A 21,976-nucleotide genomic window follows, 5' to 3' on the forward strand; every position below is an offset into this window, starting at 1 on the left:
AGGCACAGCTCCCAGGATGATGACTGACCGTGAGCTTCTCCTCAGTCTTCACCAGAAGGTTGATCAATCACAAATGGGCCAAGCGTCAGTTTGGTTCAATTCTTCACAACATGACTGCTACCCACAATGCAGTGAAGGAAAACCATTACTACCTTCATGAAACCCTCAACCGCACCTGGGTTGTTCTGTCGCACATTTATAGCGCAGAAGATCTGAAGAAAATGGGCATCAAGGAGGACTTTGACTGGTCTGCACCTCCACTGAAGAAATACAAGAAGGTCAAGGTTCCGTCCTTGGTGGCCAGCTCCTATTCTTCATCGCGTGACACCGACGAGCATGAAGACTTGGACGACACTGCGGCAGGCCCTACATCAACAAACGACCCCAACAACGCTGGCGCTCCTTCATCAACTTGATATTCTTCAGGGGCGTTAGTCCTCATTTTTGAACCTTTTGGTCATTCGATGACAAAGGGGGAGAAATTTGATTTAGTCTTCAAGCGGGTCTATCTATATGGGCGTTTTTTTTCTAAGTTACAACTCTCGTTCTTCTGATGACTTTTTTGGATCGAGTTGTAAACTTAAACTCTATGGTGGCCTGATACTTTTGCTGTTTCTTCTGCATGCTTATTCCTCGTTAATATTATTGCACGCATGTTGAATTACATCAGTCACCATATTTCATCATGCATTTCAAATTCTTCATATATTATGTCAAATGCGTGTATGAATTACAAGATATAGGGGGAGATCTCCATGATTTTACTCTTCAAGTGTGCATTGCTTCAAAACAAATTCCTCACTATGCACATCTTCAGGGGGAGTTCTTCTATATCTTGCAATCAAATTCCTCAATATCAGTATTTACACTTCATATGTTTATCCCCGTTGAAAACTTAACCTATATTGTCATCAATCACCAAAAAGGGGGAGTTTGTAAGTGCATCTAGTGCCCCTTAGTGATTTTGGTGTATTGAAGACTTATAGGTTAAGGGACTAATGTGTTTATGAGTGTACACAGGTCTATAAGTCTATGAGGGGTTTGATATTTACAGAGAAAGTCGACCCCTAAAAATGAAGTTCTTCGACTGAAGACTTTGGATTTCTGAAGACTTTCTGAAGACTTTGAAAGTGAAGAAACTGGTGTGACCTTGAAGACTTGGTATTCATTTGAGGAACATGAAGTGTGAAGACTTTTGTTTTCGTAGTTTCATTTTCCCTTTCATGAGTCATAGGAACACCGTACTGTTAAAGGGGGTCGAGGAAATACTAAGGAAAAATTTCCATGTGATGCTCAACTCAAAATCCTACACCTACCAATCCCTTCGAGTGAAGCCATTGGAAATCTCATACAGTTCAGTCATATTCTTCAGTGACAGAGACGAAGTTCTTCTGGTCTCTGAGGAATTTGTTCTAACTGAGGAGTTAGGAATTCGCCAGTGCGGATTGCCTACACAGTGAGGAACATGATAGCCCTGAGGAATTTGATACTCAAATTTCCGTTCGTTGCTGTGCTATGCGCCAGCTGTGCCAAAATATCTACCCACCTAACAGTCATATCATTGAAGGGCATTTATGTCTTATCATGTCGGTCTGCTCCCTAGGCTATAAATAGCCGCCCCCTACAACCACTAGCTGGTTGGCTGCTCCGAGAGAAACTGACATTGTCATTTGAGAGCATCCCATCCTCCGAGGACTTTGAGCGAAAATCATCGAGTGAGGAAAACCCAAACCCAAACACCTACAAACCCAAAGTGATTGAGCATCACTGAAGAGATTGATCCTGCGTGGATCCGACGCTTGTTACCTTTGAAGACCGTGCTTCTTCCAGACGGTTAGGCGTCATGGTCTAGAGCATCCAAGAGGAATTGTGGATCGCCGAGTGACCGAGTTTGTGAAGGTTCGGAAGTCACCTGAAGACTTACCACGAGTGATTGGATGAGGTCTGTGTGACCTTAGTTCAAGGAGAATATGGTGAGGACTAAGTGTCCTGGACTGTGTGTTCAGGACTGGGTTCCGGGACTATGTGTCCTCGGGTTTAAATACCTAGCCGCTCCAACCAGATGTACAACTAAGATAGCAGTTGGAACTGGTCTACCAAATCATTGTCTTCACCAAGCCTACTGGTTCTATTTCCTCAACTCTTTCATTTCCTCATAGCTGTGTTGTGCGCTTGTTCATATCTGTGTTTGAAGACTTTAACTGAAGACTTTCTCAATTTCCTCAGTTCAATTTCTTCAGTCTGTTTGTCTTCATCCTGTGTTATCCTGTGATTACGCTTTCTGTACTCTATGCTTGTCTTCATTTCATCATGATGACCATGCTTGTATTCTGTTATGTTTACTTCTGAGTACTTATTCCGCTGCAAGTAGTTCTTCCCTAAGGAATTTCCTCACCGGCAAATTCCTCAGTGAAGAATTCATAAAAATTGCCTATTCACCCCCCTCTAGTCGATATAACGCACTTTCATCCCGTGAAGGGGATGGACGTGGGCGGCGTCTTGAGGCTGTCCCAGCTCAATCCCGTGCCAGTGGATGATTTAGTCAACGCCGACGAGCCTCCTGGATATGGTGGCGTAGCTCGAGGTGGTCGGTGGACGCGGCGGCGATGGTGGTGCGGCGACGATAGCACTCGGGAGAGAGAGGGGAAGAGCGTGGGGAGGGGATTGGGGCGCGCTAGGGTTTCAGTGGGGTGAGAGGGGGAGCCCTAGTATGCTTCGGGGAGGCAGTGATGCTTGGCACATGGAGATCCCCCACCACGGATGTGCGGCCTTCGTCCACGGCGCCTTGATGAATAGAGAGGTGGGTGGAAGTGGGGGTTGGGCTAGGCCTCGTACAGTGGGCGCTGGGCCACAGTGTACTGTGGCACTAGGCCTAGTGGCACACTAAGTGTTAGGCGTTTTTTTATGTTTGCTCTCTTCTGTTTCTTTTATATTATCTTTATTTTAGTTTCTCAAAATATAGAATTAAATTCTAAATTAGTATTACCATTTAAGTCACCGCCACAAAAAGTTTAACTCCAAAATAAAATAGTTTAATATTTTATAAATTACGAAGGGCATTTAATTAATTATTATAGCCACTATTTTAATTAGTTTAAAGCATTTAATTATTTTCTAAAAATGTGGTTTCTCCACCACAATTACTTATGATTTATCTGTCACATTTAGAACATATTAGTTTTTAATGTTTGTAGACTTTTACCGTTTGACTTGATTCTGAATTTGAATTCCGAATCGATTTGAATCAACGCGAGTTTAACAACAGTAATCGCGGTGACGTGGCATCATTACTAGATGGTTACTGTAGCTCAACAATCCGGGTGTTAAAAATGGTACCTGCAGACAAAGAACAAATACTTGCAACCCGACACGTAAGAGGGGTTGTCAATCCCACCACGGTAAAAAGATAGATAAGTTTGTGGTAGATTGGATAAATAGATCTCGATAAAACACGAAATAAAATAAGTAATAAAAAAGTGCAGCAAGGTATTTTTGGGTTTTTGTAATAATAGTTCTAAAAATAAAAGTGGCAAATAATAGATCGGAAAGCAAATATGATCAAGAATAGACCAGGGGGGCGTAGATTTCACTAGTGGCTTATCTCAAGAAATAGCACACGGCGGGTAAACAAGTTACTGTTGAGCAATTGATAAAACCTCAAATAATTATGACGATATCCAGGCAATGATCATTATATAGGCATGACGGCCAAGACTAGTAGACTTACTCCTACCTGCATCTACTACTATTACTCCACACATCAACCGCTATCCAGCATGCATCTAGTGTATTAAGTTCATGGGGAAATGGAGTAATGCAATAAGAACGATGATATGATGTAGACACGATCTATTCATGTAGGAATTGACCCCATCTTGTTATCCTTAATAGCAACGATACATACGTGTATTGCTGCCCCTTCTGTCACTTGGAAAGAATACCGCACGATCGAACCCATCACAAAGCACCTCTTCCCATGGCAAGAAAAATCGATCTAGTCGCCCTTACTAAACCAAATATTCGAAGAAGAAATACGAGGTTTAAGTAATCATGCATAAAAGAGATCAAAGAACTCAAATAACTTTCATGGATATAGATCTAATCTTAAAGTCAAAGTTCATCGGATCCCAACAAACACACCGCAAAAAGAGTTACATCAAATAGATCTCTAAGAGACCATTGTATTGGGAATCAAGAGAGAGAGAGAGAGAGAGAGAGAGAGAGAGAGAGAGAGGAAGCCATCTAGCTACTTCCTACGGACCCGTAGGTCTACGGTGAACTACTCACACATCATCAGAGAGGCACCAATGAGGATTATGAACCCCTCCATGATGGTGTCTAGATTGGATCTCGTGGTTCTGGAACTTGTGGCGGCTGGAATTGTGTTTCGACGTCTCTCCTAGGGTTTTTGGAATATTGCGGTATTTATAGGGAGAAAAGGCGGTGCGGGAGGCCACCGAGGTGGGCACAACCCACCAGGGCGCGCCTGGGCCCCCAGGCGCGTCCATGTGGGTTGTGCCCCCCTTGGGGTACCCCTCTAGTAAGTCTTTGGCCCAAGTTGTTCCTTCTGGTCCATAAAAATTCTCCAAAAAGTTTTGCTGCATTTGGACTCCGTTTGGTACTGGTATTCTACGAAGTAAAAAACAAGCAAAAAATAGCAACTAGCATTGGGCACTATGTCAATAAGTTAGTCCCAAAAATGATATAAAGTTCCTATAAAATGATTGTAAAACATCCAAGAATGATAATATAACAACATGGAACAAGCAAAAATTATAGATACGTTGGAGACTGTGACACCCAAGTTTTTATTTGGATTTTTCAAAAGATTTTATTTGACTTGAGGGGAGTGATTTAAATTTTTCTTCAAGAGAACTCTCCCTCTCATATATTTTTCTTTATGGCAAAAGTTTTGTTTGGATTCACCCAAGATCTGCCTTTGGACTTGGAAGTTCTTGCTTTTCTTTTGGACCCAAGACAAAATGTTTTTCATTTGGGAAAATAACTTTTGAAAATCTTTTTGAATTTGCACTATGGCTTTTGGAAAATCCTTTGCCACTTTCAACAAATCCTTCTTGCCATGGCATTAGTGCAAATCCTCTCTCCTAACCACTTCCTCACCTTTGGATCATGATTTGCATCAAATCCAGCAAGTTGAACCTCCCCATGTGATTATTTCCATTCAAATTATATTCGAACAAATTTCTTTCTTCTATTCTACCACTTGGAGATTTACAAAGGAACCCCACTTTCTGTCTTGATTTTTGGCACCAAACCTTTTTCCCCTCCTAGTCCTTTGAACCCTCAACCTAGAACCATGCAGATCCACTGGTCTTCAGTTCAAAATTTTCAAACTACACTTGCTGCAAGTTTGGACCAGATTTGTCAAATTTGGTGAAATTCATTCCAAACCTTCTCCAAAAATTCCAAGTAAAATCAGGCAGCCTCTGGGTGCATTGAGTGGTCATCTCACCAAGTTACGGCTCCAGAAAAATTTATCTCATAGCCTAAACCTTCTGTCGAACACCTGCAATGCACTGTCTTTGTCAAAGTTCAGAAAGTTCAGAGATTCAGTCAGTGGCTGCTGTCGTTTTCTTCAGAGGAGGACGTCGATCTCGCCAGTGCCACCGCGTCGCCTTGCTCCTCGTCCCCGCCCCCTTGTTCCTGCACCGCACGAACGCCTAGCACCTTGCGGGCGTCGGCGACGAGCAGCAGAAGGTGCGCCGCCCCGTGACCGACGCCGGCGGCGGCTTTGCGGACGCCAGCGGGAGACACGGCGCCGGCGACGCCACCCAGCGCCGCCCAAACCACCGGAGCTCGCCGCGTGGCCTTCCACTCCCCCAAACGCGCTGCTCTCGTCGTGAACCGCAGGGTGTGGAGCGCGCTCTCTGCCGCCGTTGAGCCCGTGCGGTCACCTCACCGTGGACCGACGCCATTACGCCAAGACCGACCCCGTTTAGCTGCAAAACGAATCCAGTAACCTCCACTGATGCTGCCCGGCCGCTCAAACCCCCTGCCAATCCACTGCTCCGCCGTAATCGCTCGCCGGAGATTCTCCGTCACGGCCACCCCGTCGATCTGCCTATAAATAGAGGCCCCGAGCTTCAACTCGAGCACCCACCAGCACTGCACTTCCCCTAGAGCACGCCTAGCCACTAGAAGAGCCCCGAGGAGGTCTCCTTCCTCGACTCCGGCCGCCGCGACCCGCCACGGGATCCAGCCCGATTCGCCCCCGTGTGTGCTCCTCCGCCTCCATTCTCTTGCCAGTAGCTTCACTATATATCCCTCTTTCTGACCCGCACTTCAATTTGAAGCTTGCAGCCCTCCACCGGAGTTCCCCATCCTCACCCGAGCCGCCGTCCGCCGGAGAAAGTGTCGCCGTCGACGTGGTGCTCCCCGTTGGACGAGTCCACCACCCACCGACGCGGAAGAGGACGCTGGAGCTCTTGGTACCCTCCGTTCCTCCTAACTCGCCGTGGTTCGACGCCGGCGTCCACCGCAGTCTTCGGGCGCCGGCAAGCTTTTCAAACCTGACATGTGGACCCCGCGTGTCAGCCTCTGTTCTTTTATTCGCGAACCGTTTTCTGTTGGCGCCTTCGGGCAGAATACGTTTTCTCCTTTGCGCTTGCGCATTCCCAACCGAAGCGTTTTCTGTTTTCTCAGTTAAAACCCTGGAACTTTTCTGTTTCATTACAGATAAGTCCCTGGACAGAAACCTTTATAACTTTTTAATAAAAAGGTATTTTTGAGTGATTCTTTTTCTGACAATCTTCAAATTTTGTCTAGTTTTTTGTGGGATTTATTTAAAAAATATTTGGAAAAGTGTCTGTGGATGTGTTGATTTTCACGTTAGTACCCGTTTCGTGATTGCCGTAGGTTCCGGGAGAGGTGACGGAGCCGCGAACTTCGCCGAGCTAGACTCCGACTTCTCCGAACCAGGCAAGCATGTTTTGAACATTTGATATGACAGGTGTTTTTCATGTTCACGTGAGAGTTTGTGCGTGGCAAATGAATGTCGGTAAATACCTCGTTGCTTGTAAGGCAACAACCCTGTTGTTCCAAAGTTGCGATGATCTCTGATGAGAGATGGCCTAATCATGTGGTGACATGAAGGGCAGCAAGGTGGTACTGTTGTAGCATGCCAGCCTTGCGTCATCTGACTTTTTCCGACGTTAACGTGGTTGGAGCCGCGTTACCGTCCTTTCCCCTTTCCGTGCTACCACAAGTCCCATTGCCAGGATGCGGTTTAGTAAGTTGGTAACCTCTTTCCGTGTACACACCAAACAGAGAGGCCGGGATGATGGTACCTTGGCCCAGGATTAAAGCCAGTCATTCGGTCAGGGGGCATGGGTGTTTCCGGTTGGGACCGAGAGGGGGGGCACCCCCTTAAAGCGCGCGTATAGAAATTTGATCCCATGCTACGCGAGGCTGTAGCCTCCCAGTCTCAAAGTTTTTCTTGAATGTTGCCGAGGGTGATCCCTGGCTTCGGATGGATGAATTGGGTGTGTACTGGTTAGACGTGTTTCTTCCAAAACACCGTAGACGGAACTAGTCCCCGTGACTACTGAAATCCGTTGGCTGTGGTTAAGTATAAACTCTGCAGAGTCAATTCTTTCCAAATCATCGTATCCATGATCCAGCAGTGTAAGTTTTGCATCCATATCTATCGGTGTGAAAAACTTGTCCCCGGTGAACAAGTTCAAGTGGTAAATTCAGATCTATTGTTATTCCTGTGGATGGACTAACTTTATATTTGTCTCATGTTTGTGATAATTCATGTTCCCGAACTACTGTATTAATGAGTTGTGATATAAGCCCTTTATGAGACGTCGCGCAGACGTCCGACCGTGGCGTGTACTCGTTTCTCACTTTAAATATAAGCCCTTTATGAGATGCCACTCAGACGTCCGACTGCGGCATGCACTGCCTTTATTTTCTGTTATAAGCCCTTTATGTGGTGTCGCCCCGACGCCCGACTGTGGCATTAGTATTCCGCATTTTCCGCTCGAGGAGTCTTTTAGACACTCGTTTGGCACCCGCATTATTATTCCGCATTTTCCGCTCGAGGAGTCTTTCAGACACTCGTTTGGCACCCGCATTATTATTCCGCATTTTCCGCTCGAGGAGTCTTTCAGACACTCGTTTGGCACCAGTATTACTATTCTGCAGTTTCCGCTCGAGGCGTCATTCAGACCCTCGCTTGGCACCCAGTATTTGTTACCGCTATGTCTAATCGCACCGGTTAACTTGTTCATATGCTTCATGTTTACATTTGTTATATCTTATGTCCAAACTGTCTTGCGAGTACTTTCATAGTACTCACCTGGCTTGTTGATTTGGCCAGATGTTGACGAAGGCGATCTCTTGGATGAAGAGTTTGATAGCGTGTCCGATGCCTAGAGGAGTCCCAGTCAGTCCTGCGCGATCCCGGACTTTGGTCACTTGTATTGTATTCGCTTCCGCCACCCGCAATAAGTCTCCTCGAGCCTCACTCCGACGCTCGAAGAGCTGTAGTCTCCTGGAATCATATCACTCGCTTCGCGGTGATATTTCCACCACCGTTATTATCGTAAGTTAGTAGTTTGCCACCCTATCCGCCGTCTTGTTTTAACGGCGTGCATGTAATAAATTGTTGGGCAGTCTCTGCTCAACCTTGTATTATATTTAGTACTCCTGGTATTTTTTCTTCTGTGACCAAGATATTGTCTACCAGTGAGAAGGAATTCTTCCTCGCTGGTCCGTAAAAGGGATTGGACTCTCAATAAATATTTTATTGAAAAACCAGTCGTGACAAGCTTGGTATCAGAGCCCGGCTGACTGTAGGAAGCCACTAGGTGCGATCGCTAATCGGTTATTAGCATCTTTTGTGCTTTTTCAGCATTTTTGCAATTGTAGCTATTTTCTGTTGGTCATCATAAATTTATGACATGACTACTCAGAATTTTTGCCTACTTTTGTAGATGGCTGGCAGCAGCTGTGAGAATCGAGTGTTCACCAATGTGCCCGAGGGGTTTGTCAAGCTCCTCGTCTCCATCACCAAGCTCGCGATCGGGCCAGCAGCTCGCCCGGAGTTCACGCTCTATCAGCACAAGCTCAGTGACGACTTGTCTATGCACCAAGCCGTGGTGCAGTTCAGGGGAGGACGTTCTGCTGCTCGTCACTTCCGTTTTACGGGAAGGGCCATGCCTACGGAGAGGCATGCCATGCAGATGGCTACCCGCGAGGCGATAGCTCGCCTTCGGGACATCCTTCCTACGATGAAGACTCGTCGCTACCGCTACCTCCCATGCCATGTGCCTTACACCAGCCACTATGCGTTCGCCTGCCATCGGGGAGAACGAGATGAAGCCATCGAGATAGTTGTGGAGTATCTCAAGGCGCTGGAGGAGTCTTTCGACAACCTCGTAGATGATCTTGTGTCTGCCCGCATGGACTTAGTCCGGGGCGGTCCTGCCAGCAGGAAGGAGCTTCTCCACACGGCGCCGCCTCTGACTTTCGTCTCGTCTTCAGCCTCGTATGCACCGGCCGTTTTGGCCACTACTCGCCGTCTGCCTACCACTGAGGAGTTCGACCGAGTCATCGCTCCTACTCCAGTCAGAGCCGCACCGCCTGCCGCACGCGCTCTACCACCAGTCGCCCCCGCTCCGTCACCGCCGCACAGCGTCGCGCGCCAGGAACCAGCTAGAGAGGAGGAGGTTGATTCTCCTGGACCTCTGAGCCTTGCCATCGGCAAGGGGAAGGAGATCTTCACCATCTCCGACTGACAGCACCGAGTAGCCACGTGTTATGCCTGCTTGTATGATGTGTTGTTTTATCTGTACGCTAGTTTGTATTGGCGTGATTGCTGCCTTCCGGAGTAGTATGCTAGTTTTTAAATAACATGTCAGGATGTGTATGCGCATCTTGAGTGCTGTATTGTGTGGTTGCTTTTCGCATGTAAGTTTTGTGTTAAGCACTTCTTCTCCGTGAAAAATCATTTGTGTTTCTTTGAAAACCTTGAAGCCTCTTTAATTATCGCCTTTGCAAGATTTTTCTTGTGCTACACAGTTTTTCTCATGGGTTTTGCAAATAATACCCCAGACTGGAAAAATGTCTCGCCCATGGACTCGCTCTATGCCCAATCAGCTAGAAGAGGTTTACGGGACATAGACCAGCAACAATTTCACTCAGGGTCAGTCCAGCCAACAAGACAGCGAAGCAGCACTGTCTCAAGTATGCCGTCTCTTCGAGCAAAGCCAGCAACAGCACCAAGAGATGATGAACCATGTCATCAATATGGGAAACCACCGTGAACCCTATCGACCACATTCCAAGTTATCTGAGTTACAGAAGACTCGCCCTCAACTTTTGCTCACACCGATAGACCGCTGGAAGCCGATGATTGGCTTCGTGAGATTGAAAGGAAACTGATTATTGCTCAGTGCTCGGATCATGAGAAGGTGCTTTATGCACCACACTACCTTACTGGAGCAGCCGCAGCATGGTGGGAAAACTTCCTACACATGCATCCCAGGGAACACAACATCACCTGGGAAGAATTCAAGGAAGGCTTCCGTGGGGCACACATCCCCAGGAGCATCCTAAAGATCAAGAAGAGAGAGTTTGATGACCTAAAGCAAAGAGGCATGTCCGTCACAGAATACAACGGTCAGTTCACCCAGCTGTCTCGTTGTGCCTACGACGAGCACATGACAGAAAACAAGAAGATGGAAAAATTCCTGGACGGCCTGGCACCAGCATTAAGATGCCAACTGATCGTGCACACCTTTCCGGATTTTAAGACGCTGGTGGACAAGGCCATCACCTTGGAGAATGAGCGCTGTAGTCTAGAAGATATCCGTAAGCGGAAGAGGGACAAGACAACGCTTGCCCGCAGCAACCGAGGCAAGACTGAGATCCCAAGGACAGACGCAAGGAGATCCATGACTACTGAGCCAAGGCCCGTCGGACAGTTTCATGCCAGGGACAAGGAGTTCACATACCGTCCAGGGGTCACCTGCTATGCATGTGGTCAACAAGGGCATTATGCTAAACAGTGCCCGAAGCCGAGAGACTCGGCACCCAAGCCGAACAATGGTGGGAACAATCCAGCCCCCAAGCGCAACAACTTCAACCCCAGCAACAGCCACAGGAAGGGTCACCTGAACCATGTGACCAGGGAAGAAGCGCAGAATGCCCCAGACATCGTGCTCGGTACGTTCCCTGTCAACACAGTACCTGCCACGGTTTTGTTTGATTCTGGAGCTTCCCATTCGTTCGTTTCGAAGAGTTTTGTTTCGCAACACGGTTTTCCGATTCTTCCCTTGGAAAAATCTATGATCATCAAGTCCCCCGGAAATAAGCAAATCGCTCAAGGTTACTGCCAAGGAGTGGTCATTGAGTTTGAAGGACTACAATTCCACGTGAATCTCATCGTGTTGGAAAGTAAAGGACTGGATGTCATTTTAGGGATGGACTGGTTGACCACCAACAAAGGATTCATCGACTGTTTCAATCGGACCGTGATTCTCACTCACCATCACGGCAAGACTATAAGAGTTTCCGCTCAAGAAAGGCCACAGTCCCAGAGACCAAAACTGAACAAAATGGACATTGCGGAACTGAGAGAAGTTCCAGTGGTATGCGAGTTCCCTGATGTGTTCCCGGAAGAACTACCAGGCATGCCACCAGACCGAGAGATAGAATTCAGCATTGAACTAGCACCTGGCACCGCTCCCATCTATAAAAAGCCGTATAGAATGGCACCCTCAGAATTGGTGGAGTTGAAGAAGCAGATAAAGGAATTGTTGGACAAAGGATTTATTCGAGCCAGCTCCTCACCTTGGGGTTCGCCTGTGTTGTTCGCCAAAAAGAAAGATGGAACACTGAGGTTGTGCATAGACTATCGAGCCCTCAATATGGTCACCATCAAAAACAAATATCCGATGCCACGAATAAATGATTTGTTTGACCAGCTCGCACAGGCCAAGGTATTCTCAAAAATTGATTTGAGATCGGGATATCACCAATTGAAGGTACGGACGGAAGATATTCCCAAGACAGCTTTCACTTCCAGATATGGGTTATACGAGTTTACAGTGATGCCTTTTGGACTAACAACGCCCCCACATATTTCGTCCACCTCATGAACAAAGTGTTCATGAAATTCATGGACAAATTTGTGGTGGTATTCATTGACGATATTCTGGTTTACTCAAGGACACCAGAAGAGCATGCTGAGCACCTCAGAATCGTTTTGGGAGAATTGAGGAAACATCAGTTGTACGCCAAATTTAGCAAATGCGAATTTTGGCTAAGACAAGTTGGTTTCTTGGGCCATATATTGAACCAAGAAGGCGTGGCCGTAGACCCAGAAAATTCAAGGCCATACTAGACTGGAAGCCCCGCGAATGTTACAGATGTGCGGAGTTTCCTAGGAATGGCCGGATATTACAGGAGATTTATTGAAGGATTCTCCACTGTGGCAAAACCTATAACACAGTTACTCAAGAAGGACAAGAAATTTGTATGGACGGAAGCATGTGAGCAGAGCTTCCAAGAACTCAAGAAGAAGCTGACAACCGCACCGGTCTTAACTGTACCAGACATACACAAGAGCTTTGAGGTGTATTGTGACGCGTCCCGAAAAGGTCTCGGATGTGTGCTAATGCAGGATGGCAAAGTTGTCGCATATGCCTCCAGGCAGCTGCGAAAACATGAGGAAAATTACCCAACACATGACTTGGAGCTAGCAGCAGTTATACATGCACTCAAGGAGTGGAGGCATTTTCTGTTGGGAAATCACTGTGAAATATATACGGACCATAAGAGCCTCAAATATATTTTCACACAGCCAGAGCTGAATTTACGCCAACGACGCTGGTTGGAACTGGTCAAGGACTATGACGTCGGTATTCACTACCACCCAGGGAAAGCAAATGTAGTGGCCGATGCCCTTAGTCGAAACCCCAGCCCGGACAGTGACGGTCAGAAAAATTTGAGGCCTGAGTTTCAGCGAGAGTTCACTAGGCTCAACATGATGTTAGTCTCTGAGGGCACCGTATCGAACCTGGAGATACAACCCACCCTAGTGGAACAAATCAAGAAGGCTCAACAGGGACATCCCAGTATCGAAGGCATAAAGAAGAAAATGAATTTTGGTAAGACTTCAGAATTCGTCACGGACAGTGTACATTATGGTACCGAGACAGACTTGGCGTACCTAACATTGAGGAACTCAAGCAACAGATCTTGACGAAAAGCCACACCGCCCCATACTCGATCCATCCTGGAGGAACCAAAATGTACAAGGACATCCAGGAAAGATTTTGGTGGCACGGTATGAAAAGAGATATAGCCATGTTCATTGCTTGTTGCGATTCATGTCAGCGCATCAAGGCAGAGCACCAAAAGCCAGCAGGGCTACTCCAGCCTAACAGGATACCGGAGTGGAAATGGGATGAAATCGGAATGGACTTCATTGTCGGATTACCCCGGTCACAACGCGGAAATGACGCCATATGGGTCATCACAGACCGACTAACCAAGGTTGCTCATTTCATTCCCGTGAAGACTACCTCCTCCACACAAAGACTGGCAAAACTTTATCTCTCCCATATAGTTTGCTTGCACGGAGTCCCAAAGACTATAATATCAGACCGAGGCACCCAATTCGTCTCCAAATTTTGGGATCACCTACAACAAGCTCTGGGCACGCAACTGGCTTTCAGTACAGCATACCACCCTCAGACCGATGGACAAACATAACGTGTAAACCAAATCCTAGAGGATATGCTAAGGGCCTGTGTGCTCACCTATGGATCCAGTTGGGAAGAGAGTTTGCCGTATGCCGAATTTGCTTACAACAACAGTCACCAAGCCAGCTTACAAATGGCACCATTTGAAGCATTGTATGGACGGAGATGTCGTTCCCCCCTGAATTGGTCAGAAACAGGTGACCGCCGTATCTTCGGCCCAGACATGCTTAAGGAGGCTGAGGAGAAAGTTAAACAAATCAGGGACAGACTCAAGACAGCACAGAGCCGACAGAAGAGCTACTATGATCAGAAGCACCGTGAGGTCAGCTTTGAACCTGGTGATTCTGTATACCTCCGAGTATCTCCTATGAGGGGTCTGCAACGGTTCAAAATTAAGGGGAAGCTAGCCCCAAGATTTATTGGACCATTTTGTGTAAAGGCACGAAGAGGCACGGTGGCCTACCAACTAGACCTCCCCAAGGAGCTGTCAGACGTCCATGACGTGTTCCACGTCTCACAGTTAAGAAAATGTGTGAGCAACCCGGAAAAACATGTACCTCATGAAGACATTGATATGCAACCAGACCTCACCTACAGAGAAAGGCCAGTAAAGATTCTAGAAGAGTCTGAACGGAGGACCCGTCAGAAAACGACAAGATTTTTCAGGGTTCAGTGGAGCAACCACACTGAGGATGAAGCTACATGGGAAAGGGAGGATTTCCTTCGAGCAGAGTATCCATATCTATTTGAGGATCAGCAGAAATCTCGAGGACGAGATTTTTCCTAAGGGGGTAGGTGTTGTGACACCCAAGTTTTTATTTGGATTTTTCAAAAGATTTTATTTGACTTGAGGGGAGTGATTTAAATTTTTCTTCAAGAGAACTCTCCCTCTCATATATTTTTCTTTATGGCAAAAGTTTTGTTTGGATTCACCCAAGATCTGCCTTTGGACTTGGAAGTTCTTGCTTTTCTTTTGGACTCCAGGCAAAATGTTTTTCATTTGGGAAAATAACTTTTGAAAATCTTTTTGAATTTGCACTATGGCTTTTGGAAAATCCTTTGCCACTTTCAACAAATCCTTCTTGCCATGGCATTAGTGCAAATCCTCTCTCCTAACCACTTCCTCACCTTTGGATCATGATTTGCATCAAATCCAGCAAGTTGAACCTCCCCATGTGATTATTTCCATTCAAATTATATTCAAACTAATTTCTGTCTTCTATTCTACCACTTGGAGATTTACAAAGGAACCCCACTTTCTGTCTTGATTTTTGGCACCAAACCTTTTTCCCCTCCTAGTCCTTTGAACCCTCAACCTAGAACCATGAAGATCCACTGGTCTTCAGTTCAAAATTTTCAAACTACACTTGCTGCAAGTTTGGACCAGATTTGTCAAATTTGGTGAAATTCATTCCAAACCTTCTCCAAAAATTCCAAGTAAAATTAGGCAGCGTCTGGGTGCATTGAGTGGTCATCTCACCAAGTTACAGCTCCAGAAAAATTTATCTCATAGCCTAAACCTTCTGTCGAACACCTGCAATGCACTGTCTTTGTCAAAGTTCAGAAAGTTCAGAGATTCAGTCAGTGGCTGCTGTCGTTTTCTTCAGAGGAGGACGTCGATCTCGCCAGTGCCACCGCGTCGCCTTGCTCCTCGTCCCCGCCCCCTTGTTCCTGCACCGCACGAACGCCTGGCACCTTGCGGGCGTCGGCGACGAGCAGCAGAAGGTGCGCCGCCCCGTGACCGTCGCCGGCGGCGGCTTTGCAGACGCCAACGGGAGACACGGCGCCGACGACGCCACCCAGCGCCGCCCAAACCACCGGAGCTCGCCGCGTGGCCTTCCACTCCCCCGAACGCGTTGCCGCTCTCGTCGTGAACCGCAGGGCGCGGAGCGCGCTCTCTGCCGCCGTTGAGCCCGTGCGGTCACCTCACCATGGACCGATGCCATTACGCCAAGACCGACCCCGTTTAGCTGCAAAACGAATCCAGTAACCTCCACTGATGCTGCCCGGCCGCTCAAACCCCCTGCCAATCCACTGCTCCGCCGTAATCGCTCGCCGGAGATTCTCCGTTCACGGCCACCCCGTCGATCTGCCTATAAATAGAGGCCCCGAGCTTCAACTCGAGCACCCACCAGCACTGCACTTCCCCTAGAGCACGCCTAGCCACTAGAAGAGCCCCGAGGAGGTCTCCTTCCTCGACTCCGGCCGCCGCGACCCGCCACGGGATCCAGCCCGATTCGCCCCCGTGTGTGCTCCTGCGCCTCCATTCTCTTGCCAGTAGCTTCACTATGCATCCCTCTTTCTGACCCGCACTTCAATTTGAAGCTTGCAGCCCTTCACCGGAGTTCCCCATCCTCACCCGAGCCGCCGTCCGCCGGAGAAAGTGTCGCCGTCGACGTGGTGCTCCCCGTTGGACGAGTCCACCACCCACCGACGCAGAAGAGGACGCTGAAGCTCTTGGTACCCTCCGTTCCTCCTAACTCGCCGTGGTTCGACGCCGGCGTCCACCGCAGTCTTCGGGCGCCGGCAAGCTTTTCAAACCTGACATGTGGACCCCGCGTGTCAGCCTCTGTTCTTTTATTCGCGAACCGTTTTCTGTTGGCGCCTTCGGGCAGAATACGTTTTCTCCTTTGCGCTTGCCATTCCCAACCGAAGCGTTTTCTGTTTTCTCAGTTAAAACCCTGGAACTTTTCTGTTTCATTACAGATAAGTCCCTGGACAGAAACCTTTATAACTTTTTAATAAAAAGGTATTTTTGAGTGATTCTTTTTCTGACAATCTTCAAATTTTGTCTAGTTTTTTATGGGATTTATTTGAAAAATATTTGGAAAAGTTTCTGTGCATGTGTTGATTTTCACGTTAGTACCCGTTTCGTGATTGCCGTAGGTTCCAGGAGAGGTGACGGAGCCGCGAACTTTGCCGAGCTAGACTCCGACTTCTCCGAACCAGGTAATCATGTTTTGAACATTTGATATGACAGGTGTTTGTCATGTTCACGTGAGAGTTTGTGCGTGGCAAATGAATGTCGGTAAATACCTCGTTGCTTGTAAGGCAACAACCCTGTTGTTCCAAAGTTGCGATGATCTCTGATGAGAGATGGCCTAATCATGTGGTGACATGAAGGGCAGCAAGGTGGTACTGTTGTAGCATGCCAGCCTTGCGTCATCCGACTTTTTCCGACGTTACCGTGGTTGGAGCCGCGTTATCGTCCTTTCCCCTTTCCGTGCTACCACAAGTCTCATTGCCAGGATGCGGTTTAGTAAGTTGGTAACCTCTTTCCGTGTACACACCAAACAGAGAGGCCGGGATGATGGTACCTTGGCCCAGGATTAAAGCCAGTCATTCGGTCAGGGGGCATGGGTGTTTCCGGTTGGGACCGAGAGGGGGGGCACCCCCTTAAAGCGCGCGTATAGAAATTTGATCCCATGCTACGCGAGGTTGTAGCCTCCCCGTCTCAAGGTTTTTCTTGAATGTTGCCGAGGGTGATCCCTGGCTTCGGATGGATGAATTGGGTGTGTACTGGTTAGACGTGTTTCTTCCAAAACACCGTAGACGGAACTAGTCCCCGTGACTACTGAAATCCGTTGGCTGTGGTTAAGTACAAACTCTGCAGAGTCAATTCTTTCCAAATCATCGTATCCATGATCCAGCAGTGTAAGTTTTGCATCCATATCTATCGGTGTGAAGAACTTGTCCCCGGTGAACAAGTTCAAGTGGTAAATTCAGATCTAATGTTATTCCTGTGGATGGACTAACTTTATATTTGTCTCATGCTTGTGATAATTCATGTTCCCGAACTACTGTATTAATGAGTTGTGATATAAGCCCTTTATGAGACGTCGCGCAGACGTCCGACCGTGGCGTGTACTCGTTTCTCACTTTAAATATAAGCCCTTTATGAGATGTCGCTCAGACGTCCGACTGCGGCATGCACTGCCTTTATTTTCTGTTATAAGCCCTTTATGTGGTGTCGCCCCGACGCCCGACTGTGGCATTAATATTCCGCATTTTCCGCTCGAGGAGTCTTTCAGACACTCGTTTGGCACCCGCATTATTATTCCGCATTTTCCGCTCGAGGAGTCTTTCAGACACTCGTTTGGCACCCGCATTATTATTCCGCATTTTCCGCTCGAGGAGTCTTTCAGACACTCGTTTGGCACCAGTATTACTATTCTGCAGTTTCCGCTCGAGGCGTCATTCAGACCCTCGCTTGGCACCCAGTATTTATTACCGCTATGTCTAATTGCACCGGTTAGCTTGTTCATATGCTTCATGTTTACATTTGTTATATCTTATGTCCAAACTGTCTTGCGAGTACTTTCATAGTACTCACCTGGCTTGTTGATTTGGCCAGATGTTGACGAAGGCGATCTCTTGGATGAAGAGTTTGATAGCGCGTCCGATGCCTAGAGGAGTCCCAGTCAGTCCTGCGCGATCCCGGACTTTGGTCACTTGTATTGTATTCGCTTCCGCCACCCGCAATAAGTCTCCTCGAGCCTCACTCCGACGCTCGAAGAGCTGTAGTCTCCTGGAATCATATCACTCGCTTCGCGGTGATATTTCCACCACCGTTATTATCGTAAGTTAGTAGTTTGCCACCCTATCCGCCGTCTTGTTTTAACGGTGTGCATGTAATAAATTGTTGGGAAGTCTCTGCTCAACCTTGTATTATATTTAGTACTCCTGGTATTTTTTCTTCTGTGACCAAGATATTGTCTACCAGTGAGAAGGAATTCTTCCTCGCTGGTCCGTAAAAGGGATTGGTGTCTCAATAAATATTTTATTGAAAAACCGGTCATGACAGAGACGTATCATCTGCCAACGAATCTCTAGGTTCTCATCAACTTAATTCATTTGCAGCACAGCTTTAGGAAAATCTTCAAACATCTTTAGAGTCCTCACGAGTACAAAAACCTCAGTTGAAGAAAATGGCTGATGGAAAGAGGCCTCAGAAGGGTGGCAAAAGGAAAGAGGAACACACTGCTTTTGATATACCTGAGGATATTTACTCAGGGTACTATACACCTCACAAAAATGTATATGGTCCTGAAACTAAAGAGAGGCACAAAACGCGCATGCAAAAGATCAAATGCAGATGGGCATATGAATGGAGGGCTTATAGATATGTCACACCCATGTACATGAAGGAATTTGTTGTGAAGCCTCCATGCAATAGGCCACCACTTGCCGAAGGTCAACGTGTTGACCCTACAAGTATCAGAGTGGGTGAAGAACTACCCAGGGCATGGGCAAGGCATCAAGCCAAGTTGGCAAAACAAGACAAGAAAACCGTTCAAGAATTCAACAGGGCTACGAAAGCTGCAAATGAAGCTGGTGCAAGTGGCAGTGGCAGCGCAAGTGCTCCCAAGAAGGCAATGCAATAGAAGCCTGCCAGGAAGCCAAAGTCGTCTATCCCAAAACCCTTAGTGTCCCAGCCGGCATCATCAAAGGCTTCAACAGCTAAGGTTTCAAAATCTTTAGTTCCTCCTCGTGCTTCAAGTTCATCAATGGCAGCAGCTAGAGCTTCAACACCGGCCGTGCTCGCATCTTGCCAGTGCATTGAGGGCTTTGCAAAAGCCACAATTGTTGCATCACGTGCCTCAGCTAGTGGGCAACCATCTTCTTCAACGCCCAAGCTGAAGCAAAAGGTCGCTGCTGGCCGTGGAACAAGGCCAAGTCCCAAGAACAAGGCCATAGTGCCTCAGGTTGACGAACACGGGCTGGCTGAGGAAGATTAGAGCAAGCTGCTATTGCTCAGAATTCTTCAGTTCCTATGCTGCGAGACCCCAAGAAGTTGCTTGATTTCATTGACATCTAGTGTACCAAGCTAGATATGCCACTTGATGACTTGAATCTACCTCCTGGCCCAAGCCATGTGCTGACTGCATTTATCTTGGATGAGAAGCACAAAATTTCTCAAGCAAAGCTGGTAAGGAAACAGCGATTACAGAAAGAGAAGGAGCTGCGGAAGAACATGCTCTCAATAACTCCTCGACAGCTTGTGACTTTACAATCTGAACTTTTGTAGTTGTCCGAAGAGTTTGAAAGACAGTCAAATCACTGTTCTGGTGTGCGCGACATATTCATCACTTCAACCAATAAGGATGTTGAAGACCACAGCCAGCGTGAGGCTATCAAGTTTGGCTTAGTGCCACCCTCAAGTTCTTCAGATCCACCACCAACAGCTTAGGCCAGAGAGACTGCGCCTTCAACTCCACAAGAGACTGCTAGGGAAACTGATGATGTTGCGCCTAAAGAAAGTGAAAGGGCAACTGATGAAGTTGTGCTTCAAGAACCAACCAAGGCGACTACATAAGTCGTTCCTGAAGTAATTGAACCATCCAGTTCCTCGGCAACAGCACCACCAACTCCTTCATCCTTGAAGATTATCACCCTTCCTTCTGCATCAGAAGTGAAGAAAACAAAGGCTCCTGAGAAAGAAGCAAGAAAGAGAAAAGCTTCACCTCCTCCTATTGCTCCTGAAATTGTGAAGATATTGAAGATGGCAACATTTTCTTCAATTGTCATCCCAACTGATGCAATTCCTATCTCATAAGTGCCCTTGATCCAGTCAATGCTGATCGTCAGATTGTTCCTTATAGAGTGGATTATCAAATCCCTCAGGCTTATGAAGATGATGAAGGAAACCACTTTGCTGCTACCACAGAGCAAGTGGATGAAGAAATCGAAGTGGAAGAAGATACTTTGCTGCACCAAGTTTCATCTCAGAAGCCCTCACATGTTCCACCGACTGAAGAACATGCTACTACTTCATCTAGAAGTAGTGAAGCAACTGAAGAGGACGTGGATATTGACGGTGCTACAACGCCCGTTCTTCATGATGAATTTTGGGAAGCAGGTCACCAAATTTACCCGTCACCACTCCCCTCACACTAGAGCCTTAGTCGCCTGCGCGCACTGAAGAAATTCATACCGGCTCTGACGAAAGACTACCATCGCTCCACAGTATTCTTGAAGAAATTCCTGCTACAACAGTTGATGAAATAGCTTAATATGAGCAAGTCATTGATGTCGTCAATACATCACCATCACGTGTAGACTCAATTCCGTCAGTCGATCCAAGTGCAACAACTGAGGAAGTTGCTCAAGCTCTCGCCGTAACAGATCTGGATGACTCAACTGGGTCCCCACAACCAGTATATGATGTTCGTCCAAAGAAGCGCAACCTCGAACCAGTTCATGTGATGAGTAAGATTGGCAGAGTCCTTAGGCAGCCTCAGATCGATAACTCCAAATTCTTCGAGGAGAAGAATTTATTTGTTGACGAATCCCCATATGACTCACCCAAGATTAGGTGCCTACTCTTCTGGACAAGAACGCAGATGAATTTCTACGCTTCACTCATATTTGACAAGAAGAAAGTATTCCCGCATCGCCATATTCCTCATGTGGATATGGAGTCAATTCCATGCTTCTGGCCAGTTCTGGATGTTACTCATGATGCAGGTCTACTTAGTTTCTGCACTCACGTCTGCAATTGGAATGAAGAACTCATTCTTCAGTTCTATTCAACTGTGCACTTCTCTGGTAATGCTGACGACATTGCTACTTGGGCTTTGGACTGGATGAGTGAAGATACTCACTATAAAGCACCGATTGACGAAGTACTTCGTGCTCTACCAGTTGATCCACCCCAAGAAGAAGCAAGGAAAATATATGAAGAACCTGAACTGCCCAACCATCTGATGCAAGTGCTAATAAAGCCAATGCCTAAAGGAAATGCTCCACGGACAACCTTCCTAGTGGATGGATAGGCAAAGCATTTCATCTCCGGTCTTCGACAACATCGACGGCGCGAACAACTACATCACCAAAACGTCCATCTTCGATCTACAATGACAAATGCAAGGCGCACAACAAGATTGCGAGAGGGCGTCGACAACCTCGCCATCGACATACGACACTCCGAGCTGCGCACAAGAGACTACCTCGACCAAAGGATTTCCGCACAAAAGGAGGAGAAAGATGCAAGGATGGAGGAGATTCGGGCCTTGTTGGTCAACTATTCTTCCCCTTCATCATGGTCAAGGCGGCGGCAAGCAAGTCGATCATCTTCAAAGCGCCCAACCGATGCAAGCGCAAGTCGTTCACGTCCACATCTCCATGGCGACCATCATCACATTTGTGATCCACATCGTCATGAAGGGAAAGTCACCTCCAAGCATCATGTGCACGACGATGACGAAGGACATCTACTACGAGCTCAAGCACGACAATGA

The sequence above is a fragment of the Triticum aestivum genome, chromosome 7D (assembly GCF_018294505.1).
Source record: "Triticum aestivum cultivar Chinese Spring chromosome 7D, IWGSC CS RefSeq v2.1, whole genome shotgun sequence".
NCBI lineage: Eukaryota > Viridiplantae > Streptophyta > Magnoliopsida > Poales > Poaceae > Triticum > Triticum aestivum.